This window comes from Malaclemys terrapin, chromosome 1 (genome assembly GCF_027887155.1).
Source record: "Malaclemys terrapin pileata isolate rMalTer1 chromosome 1, rMalTer1.hap1, whole genome shotgun sequence".
NCBI lineage: Eukaryota > Metazoa > Chordata > Testudines > Emydidae > Malaclemys > Malaclemys terrapin.
Genome location: NC_071505.1, coordinates 286,081,893 through 286,092,849, shown reverse-complemented (window position 1 = coordinate 286,092,849; position 10,957 = coordinate 286,081,893).

Below are 10,957 nucleotides of genomic sequence, written 5' to 3'. Positions count from 1 at the left end.
AAACCAACCAAGGCCAAATTAGAACAAATGTTTGTCAAGTAGAAAGGGCAGCTCTTCATCTGATGGAAGGGATTTAATTAGAAAAGTCACAGAGAGAAGCTGTCTCAAAAGTACCAGTCACATTTTCTTCAGATAAGCTAATGAACCTCAGTGAACTTTGCAAAGAATTGCTGAAATAAGAATATAAGGAAAATCAGAATCCAGAAAATCTGCTGCAACAACTCTTGGAAATAAGAGGACTGATTGTTTACGCAGCTCTAGATCATAAAGGGGCATATTTACCTACTGATTTCTCTTCCATTTGAGTGGGCAATGGATAAATAAATGATCAGAGAAAGAAATTATTTTTAATATGTTTCTCTTTTATAGCAGGTCATAAATTTAAAATTTAAATCACATGTTGTATGTGCTAAGTCACCTACATGGTACATTATCTACCCAGTTTGTTCTCTAATTCCATCAAGGTTTTTTTCCCCTAACAGCAGCCATAACAAAAACCTATTAAGGAACATAATATTTTGCATTAGACAAGGGCATCTTGAATGTATTAAAGAACTCAGTAAACAAAATTCTTTTAACAATGACAGTGCAATAATAAAACATAGCCCCAGAGGAAGATGGTTATGTAGAAATCCAAAGTAACTTGTAAATTGTGCTAAAAGAAAGAAGACTCTAAACTCTTTTGATTGTTTTATGCTTCGTTGGCTTGTTTGCTTGTTTTTCTTATGAGTTAGACTTTAGCAGCATGTTAGGGTGAAGATGTCCTTCGACATCAAGATAGTTGATATGGAATAAAAATGCGTGTGGTATGTATGGAATTACATTGTGAAGTTCCTATATTGGGACTCCTTTCATTCTACCCATCTACTAAACAACCATTATATACAATTTTGTCCTGTAAGAAGCAAGTATAAGCAATAGTCATAACACAGGGTGAACAAACAGCTCACTTCTGGTAATTAAAACGTGTTCATCATGGGAATATTTTCAGACACCCAGAGCAGTTAGACATCCAGCTCTCATTGACTTTCAATGACAATTGTGTGCTTATGTGACCTCTTTGTCTTTGAAAAATCTTTTCCCACAGTCTAGAAAGGAAGACTAAAGTTCTAAGGTGAGATTTTCAAAACGCTTAGCACTGACTTAACACTACTTCCATTGAAGTCAATGGCAATTTTAACATGGGAGCATGGGATGGCTTTTAAAATTGGAGCAGAATTAGGCCACTGTTGAGTGTTTTTGAAAATCATAGTCTTAGATTGTGTGATAAAAATCACCAAAAACTTGTCTGTTACCAGAGGCATTTGGTTCAGCCAATAGCATCCCATTCATTGTGCTTGGCGAAGGGCCTCTGGCTATGGAGTTCCCTACTGCTGGAGAACAGAATGAGTTCATGCCTTACTCTTTTACAGCATAGCATAGGGCACCTGTTTGACAAGGGTCTCAGTAGAAGCAGTTACAAAATGGCCAATGAGTTTTCCTTCTCCCCTAATGAGGATTTAGTCCATAAGTTCCTTAAAGAGATATATGGAGGGGAGAGACAAAACTCATTGGCCACCCTTCCCCTAGATATATCATTTTAAGGAACCTATGGACTAAATCCTTATTAGAGGGGAGATTATTTCCAGACCTTGTGTGGGTGTGTGGGGTGGAGAGTGCAAAGAGCCTCTTTTCCATGTTCCCTTCTTAGTTCCAGGTTCCCTGTTCAGTTATAATTCTTGAGCTTGGGAAGTGAAGAGACTGTTCTTTCTGTGCACCCCTATGCTGCATATCACCCCATAGGGGATAGGAAAGGATGAAGAGGGGGCAGAACCATGGCCTTAGCTTCTCCCCACAAAACCAGCCTAGAGTGAAAATTTTTCAATGGCAGAATAAAAAAACCCATAATTTTGCAGTTTATTTATAATTTATATTATTTGCATTCAGTGCACAGGTAACGTACTATATATTTTTTTTTATAGTCAAGCATTATATTTTGATCTATGTGAGGAAAATGATTAGACCTGTGACTGGAGTGACAATTTTATTGTGTATGTTTCTCACTACTATTTCTTTGTTTTATTTGGCTTATATTGTAATATTTATGATTACAACAAGCTACCTGTGGTCAGTGGCAATTAGTTTAATTGATTTCTGATATTGGTGTCTCCAGTTATTTAAACCCAGTACCTCTTTCTTTTCATTTTACATGCCTGGCTACTGCTTACAATGAGCCTTCCGGAGTTCTTTATGCCTCTATGAAATATACCTATAATTTTCTTTTTACTTTTATAAAAAATGGAAGTCAAACTAGAAGAATAGAATGTGTGATAAATTGACATTTTTCATTACTAAGGAATGTGGGCTATTTTCTCTACTATATATTTAGCTGTTTTTTTGCTTTGAACTTTTGCACTTCAATCAAAGTGTAATTTTGCACATAACTGTTTCTTATAGGAAGCTTGGCTAGGCTTCCCCCCACTAGAGCTAACTGCATAAATAAAGGTATCAGCAGAAAAGATCTCACAGTCAGATTTTGTCCACAATACTAATCACATTCAACCCAAAGGAGATTTCACATTGTGATAGTCCGGGTTCCGAATGTTGAATTAATTGATTAAATAGTAAATACCTCTGTGTAGCAGGTATAGTAGTTGCCACTAAATTAAATGTATGATTAAATTACAACCCCATCAACATTATATTATTCTGATTCCCCTTTCGCATTCCTTCTTAGGAGTGTTGGAGCAAAAGTTGGTAGGAAGCCCTTGGGAACACAGCTCCTGAGGAAGGAATGCTGCTCTAGTGGAGTACTGAGGAGTAAAGTGGCACATAAATACTCCTGCTCTCCACACATGGCCTGAGAGCCACAGGATTTCCCAGTGGCCTAGAGCTATCAATCTAGGGCCCTCTCCCTATTTAGTGGGAACAACAAATCCCATTTTGTCTGAAATTACTTGGCTTGCAATTCACAAAGAATTTCCTAGCCCTGGGTAGGTTTCTGGTCCCTTTGCACATATGAATCTACACCAAGAGAGGGTTTTTTTTTTCCCCCTTAACAGTAAGCAGCTTGTTTCAACCCACATTATGTTGGTTTCTGAAAAGAGAGCATAGTTTGTACAGCTAATAGTGATGGAAAAGCCATCCAGAGCAATATTGCACGGGTGCAAGACACTGACAAAATGTCTGGTCAGACAGCACCGAAAGTAGATAGAGCACTGATGTGGCCACCTCTCCCATGGGCCATCATGATTAAACATAGCCACAAATACCCTCTGCTACCAAGGTTTCTATTGAGCCCCCATTGCAAAGAAAAGCTACTCTCCCCCAAAAGAGGCCCCGTGGGATGTAGCAAGCACTGTTAGCACAAGGGCACAGCCACTTGCACCAGCAGGTTTGAATCAAGCTCAGTATTTTTCACTTTCATATGACAGTTACAGGTGTCAAAGCTGCCATCTTTGTCTAGATTATCCAGGGCCCAGGAACCTTGTATTAAGTAGGTAGGTCTGCTTCTTCAGACAGTCCATTGTTTTCCTGAGTCATTTCCTACCTTCAACCCCCCTTGTGCTGCTTTCCCCACAGCTTGTACTTAACACAGCCTCCCTTTAGTTCTCCCTCCTAGAAAAGTCCTGTCTTCTCTATAACCTCCCCCTTTCTAAGTTCCCTCAGCTTCCTTAAAAGGGCCAGGTGCCTATTGATCCTTACCTAGCTCTACCCCCTCTAGCCAAGAAGCAATCAATCAATCAATCACCAGTGTAAATATTTGGCTCTTAATCCCGTTTAATAGATGATGGGAGATAAACCCTACCACAATTGTCTAGGCTAGGTCTACACTACCCGCCTGAATCGGCGGGTAGAAATCGACCTCTCGGGGATCGATTTATCGTGTCCCGTTGGGACACGACAATCGATCCCCGAATCGGCGATCTTACTCCACCAGCAGAGGTGGGAGTAAGCGCCGCCGACAGAAAGCCGCAGAAGTCGATTTTGCCGCTGTCCTCACAGCAGGGTAAGTCGGCTGCGATACGTCGAATTCAGCTACGCTATTCACGTAGCTGAATTTGCGTATCTTAAATCGACTCCCCCCTGTAGTGTAGATGTACCCCTACAGCGGGAGTTATTCCTGATTAACTGTTCCTGATTAACTCCATGTGTTGATGCTCTTATTCTGGAAGTGCCTTATTCTGAATTAGTTTAGGATTAGGCTAACTCAGAGTAAAGCACTGTTATTCCAAAAGAAGAATATCCACACATAAAATTAAACAAGAACAAATAATTTGCTTTAAATTCACACCCAGACTTATTCCGGATTCACTTCCATGTACAGAAGCCCCTACTGATTGTATTTCTTTTGAGTTGAATGTGCTGAAATAAAATGTGTGGTATTAATGATAGCAGAGTAGAAGTATTTTGAATGGCTTCTTACTGAGATTGTTTCATAAAACCACCCCCACAAACCTACAGACCAGCCTGGTGCTCTGTGGGTTCCATAGTTTGGATGAACAGAGCTGGCCCTGTCAGTCTTCGTGGTTTAACAGTAATATTTCTGGCTAAATTCCATACCACCACTCTAGCAACAGGACTCAAAATGTCTCCTGTATGTTTTAGGATCCCATTCCTAGGCATGTAAGATTTAGAACAGTGGAAATGAACTTATGCATCTAATTTGCTGATCTTTTCCATCTGGCTTTCCATGGACAAACAGAGTAGAACAGGCTGGTGATCATTCCATCTGCCTTCTAATTCGTGGTTCCTCAGGCATGTTAGCTTTGAGAGTTTAAAAAAATCCATAAGATTTCAATAAATGCAAAAATAAGACAGTGAAGTGAAATCTGAGAGACCTTAATGCTCAATACAGTGCTCAAACTGGAGGTAGTCATGGAATAGGCACAATTCAAGGAATAAGCAATGGCTCAGGAAAGGTAAACTATGTAAGGAAGACAAAGAAAAGAACAAAAATAGATGAGATATTTATTTGAAAGTACTGCTAAAATGCCATCTTCTCTCCTCCCCAATGCAAAGACAGAGAAACCCCCCCAAAAGCAACATTTTACTACACCTGTGAGACTTTTAGAAAACAGGCCTAAATGTAGCTAAAAAGCCCTTACCAGCAACTCACATGCAGATATCTGTCTTTTTATTTATTTTAAAGCATTACAGATGCTCTCAAAAGACAAGTCATCAGTCTGCAGTGACAGCCAACATGAAAATGTAAAAGAATAAATTGGGCTTTAATTTTTCTTGACTAAGTATAGACATCTATCATAACTAATGCACTTCTAATAGCACAGCATTCTTTTCCAGGCAGTAATCTCATCTATTTTGTTATGTGTCTTAAACCTAATTAGAAAGTAACAGTCCTAACAGTTATAAAAGGAAAGGCAATATTTCTTTTGACCAGTGTAGGTAAAAATCTACTGCAATTAAAGTTATGGCAAAGTTTATGCAAGAACAGAGACCATATCTTTGCTAAATAGGCTGCAAAGTCCTCCTACTTTTGATGCCTAATTATGGGTGTCATGCTTGTAATAGCAGCATCTGTGCACATGCAACACTCTAATGGGCAGCTCCTGCAGGACTAATGAATTTTAATTGATGGTATTTAGCGTGGCTTTTGGTTTCTTTCTCATGTGGAGGAGGCTATGCCCTTCTGCTCTTCTGTCCCCAAGTGCGTTGAATCTCTGTTGGGAAGCTCATAGATACAGATGGTCAACAAAAGGTGAGGAATGCCAGGACTCATTGACCATCAGTTTCTTTTCAGAAAAGATAATGCTTGAATTGCTAATCAGCTTCCTTTTTTCCATCCAAGCTGTTTACACTGGGGACTTAATGCTAATCTCTCTTTGCAGAATGACATATTCTTTTTCAATTCAAAACATGCCTCCTGTGTTGACAAATCAAAGGAGGAAACTTTCTTCCAACCTCCTGATTGGTAGTTTTAAATGTAGTGTCCTTGATTTGAGGGGGGGAAACCATAGCAACCTTTAATCATTTTACCCACTCTAAGGAGCCTATTCTGAAAGAGTGAAAAAAGTACTTGACACAAAAGAATGGAATGACTGATCACATGTACTGTGCATAAATGGAAATGGTGCATCTGTATGAAATTGTTGTTCGTTCTATAAATGTTTTAGATTTTTATTCAGAAATGGAACAGTCATACTTCACATTAATGTTTCCTGAGAGTGTGCCTTTAGTTCTGCTGTGCTGAAAGATGCAGTATATGCTGAAATACAATACAAAGTAAAGCTCTCATTTTAGTGACCTTAATGATACTCAGATCTCTTTGCCTTGTTACAAAACAAAAGAGGATTTTTAATGGGATAAAAATCATTTGCTAATTCAACAGCAGCAGTATATTAACTTGCTATATGAAACCCCCTCATTCAGAAACCCATAACTCTCCAAATCTTCAATACACCAGAGGCTATACATGTCGCAGAATTGATACCCAGTATCTGGTTTATAGGGAGATAGGAAATTGGCCACCCCCTGCTGGCTAATTAATAAAGCGGCCTTGTCATTAGTTTTAAAAACAGCCACTTACCTGCTTTCCTGCCTGTCTGCCCACCCAAAGGGAGCAATCACAAAGTTATAATGAGCATGTATTAATTGCGAGTAATATCTCAGAGTTGCTATTGTTTGTGGTCTTGTTTCATTACAAAAGGAAGTGAACCTTGCCTTTAAGCAGGAATCATGTCTCTTTCAAGGAGAAAAAGAAAGAAAGCATTTTCTCTCAATAAAGTCATATTCTTGCCCATCACCCTTTCCACCATATCTATTAAATGGACACAACTAAATAGCCAAAAAGAATAAAAGTCTCAAATCATTGTAATCAAAATCAACACTGTAATCACCCAAATACACATTTCCTTTATGCTACAACATCTGAGATATACAGCACCTTTTAAAAATATTTAGTACCAACAACAATGCTTAGCATGAAATTAGCATAGGTCAAGATTTGTCTTGAATCATACTTGAAGTACTAAATTTATTACAACCTAAGAAGTCCAGTTCACTCTGATATTTCCTTAGATATATATACTACTACAATGATAGTCAGTCCACAGTAGCTTTTGAGACTTGCTAATACTTTGGTGTGAGGGGCCAATGCAAAGATTTGTTTCCTTCTTAATTTCACTGTTTTATCTTACATAAAAATGGACTGAAGACCTTCTATGTTGCACTTGATGGAGTGAACCCTGAAATATGCACTTCTCTTTCATAAGCCACCATTGTTCTGTGCTGAAGGAGTGCATCAGAATTGTGGGTAAGATTTTACTGTGCAAACAGCTGTCATTCGCAGCCCAGTTCAGCATGGTCTGTGTGCACATTGCAATGGAACTAGTCACTTGCTTAAAGTTACTCATGTACTTAAATTCTGTACTGAATCGGGGCCTTTATGACCAAAGAGTTCTTCCACTTCCAAGGCCCCAATCCAGTAATGAGTTCTGTGCACGGAAAGCCTCAGTGATTTCAATGTGGGGGTCCACTCAGGTGCAAGTGCCCACCCACAGAGAGCTCATTGAAGGATCAGGGCCTATATTTAGACTGCATTTGGGACTGGGAATCAGGGACTCCTGACACTGGCTCTGCCACCAGACTCACCACATAGACTCAGGAACTTATTTAACATGTCTGTATCTCATCTGTGAAGTGGGATAATAATATCTACCACATGGGGCTGTAAGGGTTAATTATTCTCTGTACTGCACTTTGAACAAATAAAGCATTATACACAGCAAGTGTTCTTATTCTTCCTTATTACTATTTATACAATGTCATAGGTGTGCTAAGTACTTCATTATTAATAACAGAATCAACAGACCACTCATATTAATCCTATCTCCATACTCCTCCACTTGAATTTCTTTCTAAATTGAGTATAATTCAGTATGCACCCCAGTTGTTCCCAGGCAAAAGCAGCACAGCAAAACCACAATCTAACACTACAGATCACTAATTAACAAACCTAGCTCTCTGATAAGAAAGTATATAACACTGATTTCTGTCCATGATAAGAACAGCCATTAGAACTCTAATAGCTTCCCACCTCCTTATGTAGTTGCGCATTTTCATACTGGAGCTATTTTCTGAACAAAAGACTGAACTTCATTATACCAATGATGATCAAATTGCTTCACTCTCAAGGACATTGTTATGATCATGGAGTATATTATGAAGGGCTAGGCAAAGCTGGTAAATATAGTCTTGAAATTACACATTAAGATTTTGCTGTTTCTTTAATTTTCAAACCCTTAATAATTGTGAAGTTTCAAGTCTACTTTGAAATGGATTTCAAAATCCATTTCTATTTCTTAATTTCATACATTCAAAATACTGCACCAACGTAACAGGACAACCATCCCTGGCAATACTGGCTTCTGGAGAGTATAGAGGGAGGAATAGACAAACAGATACAAACACATTTACAATGTGTTATAAACACACTGACTTTTGCAAGTAGTAACTATCAATAGGCAATGATGAGTTTCTTAAAACAAGTGCATTGTAGCTAAAAGTGCAACTATCAGAAGTGACACATTTCAACTTTAAAGATGCAAGGAAATCTGTATCAGTTGACTTCAGTTTGGAACTTATTGAATAAGGTGTTGGAAAGGTAACTTGACCAGCTTTATGTGCTGGCATCAGATCTTTACAATTCAATCAAAGCTCTGCAAAGAAGTGTCTGCAAATATTTATTCAAGTATAGAAGTAAATTTGTTTTTTCACCATGTTTATCCATGTATTGGGCCAGATTCAGTAGTACTCTCTGGTTGCTGTAGCAAGGCAAGGCAGCCTTAATAAAGCCAGTTTAACTGCCTGGTTAAGCCAAGTTTACATGTGCTTTAATTGAGTGCTTGTGTCTGCAAAGCAGCTGGAGCACTGTGGTGAATGGGGCCAACAGAGTTCACATTTCTGTGTTTACTCTGGGAAACAAGGTTACTGGCAGGAATTAGAGCTGGGCAAATAACCTATTTTTTTGTTTGCTGGCATTTCTGAACCATCCCCTTGCCCCCCGAAATACCCATATCTGGCAAATCAAAAATATTAACAAAAAGTGAATTTCAGGTCAAACAAAACATTTAGTTCAACTCCAAATGTTTTGTTTCTAGGCATTTTTAAAGGGATTGATTCACAACACATCCAGAGGAGGTGTCCACACCATCACATTTAGCTCAGGATCTGGGAAACCCTTAAATACTCACTCTGGAACAGAACATTTGTAATTACTAGAAACTTGAATGTAAGAGTTCTAGTCATTGAATCAAACATTGTGTGTTTGATCAAACAGCCTGAATTTCAAATATTCAGAATGAACTGCTCACACCCCAACAAACAGAATAAGAATTGTTCTTGGGAATTATCTGCCTAGGAATTTCACATAAAAAAGTGAGTTCTGTAGACAGAAAAAGATGCAAAATGCATCATCTGGTAAATCATGTGTTATGCCTTATTTGTCCAGGAGTACTGGTAACCAAGGATCACAGTTTGGGGACAATGTAATCAGACATTCTAGTGCAAACACAATCCTAGTTATTGTATTTTGTAGCAACAGTAGCCCATTAATCATGTGAGTTAGAATGTCAATAAGTGGGCATATGAAAAAAGTTCAAAAGAAAGTGGTCAATAAACAGAATGAAAAACAAAACTTGCTGTTTCTCTAAAGTAGCAGGAGTACTAGCAAGTTAAGTATTTTAATTTTAGTAAAGGGGCAGTTAATAGTATATGCTGAGGTAATCAGCTCTAAAATACAAAACTCTTAAGGAAGCATGCACATCAACTTATTATGGAGACCTATTATGTTCTGTGATAAAGCGGTAACAAGCAGAAATATATTTGCAAAGTTGTTGGCTTAATTTAAGTTTGAGGTGGTTATAAAAATTTCTAACTGCAAATGAAAGAAGGCCACTGAACCAGATGGGTTGCATTACAAAAAAAATGCTGCCCCAAGCAAAAAAAAAAAAAAAAAAAAGTCACGATCGCAACCGGCGGCGGCAATTGGGGAAAGAAAAAAAAAAGCCGCGATCGGCGGCGGCAGTTTGGCGGCAGGTCCTTCGCTCCTAGAGGGAGTGAGGGACCTGCTGCCCCCGAATTGCCGTGGGTGCCGTCCCTCTACCTTGGCCGCCCCAAGCACCTGCTTGTTAAGCTGCTGCCTGGAGCCGGCCCTGCCCTCTATAAAATAGCAGCAGCAATTACTCTAGCTGTCCATTTGATAGCTTGTAGCCCACTGGTTATGGCATTCACCTGGACCAGGGTTTAATTCCCCTAACTACTTCATTATAAAGTCAGACTCAATTTCTCTCTCTGGCCTAATGACTGTTAAAGCATTTTTAACAAAGTGGAACAGCTTCAAGAGGAAAGCTTGACAGAGCCCCACCCCAGAATCCATTGAAGCTTGCTGGCTAGGGCATTCACCTGTGAGATTCAAGTTAATCTCCCTTGTCCATTTAATTATTTATTCTCAATGGAACAGCTTCAACAGACAGACATACCATGCTATCCCATAACCCAGTGGCTAGGGCACTCTTTTGTACTCTGGGAGACCCACTTTCAAATCCCTGTTCCACAGTAGGCGGGGGGGGGGGGAGGAGGAATTGAACTTGGGTCTCCCAGATCCCAGGTGAGAGCCCTAACCCCTGGGATAAAAATGGGGCAGTAACCCCCACCACTCATTTTATGAACATAACCCTTTGTTTCCTTTGCCTGCCTGTGAAGAAGTGCATCGACCGAAATGTTTCATTCAACATGAAACTAATTTTTGTTGACTTTTTTGATTCACCAATATTTTTCAGAATCAATTCAATCTGAAACAGATGTTGTTGTTTTTTCTTTTTGGAATTGCCAGCAGACCTAAAAATCAGTTATTTGCCCAGCTCTACTCATGAGCTTCCCCAGTAGTCTCACATTCATATTGCACAAGAGATGGGGACAGAATACAACTCTGCATGAATCTGCATAAGGGAGATTTTTG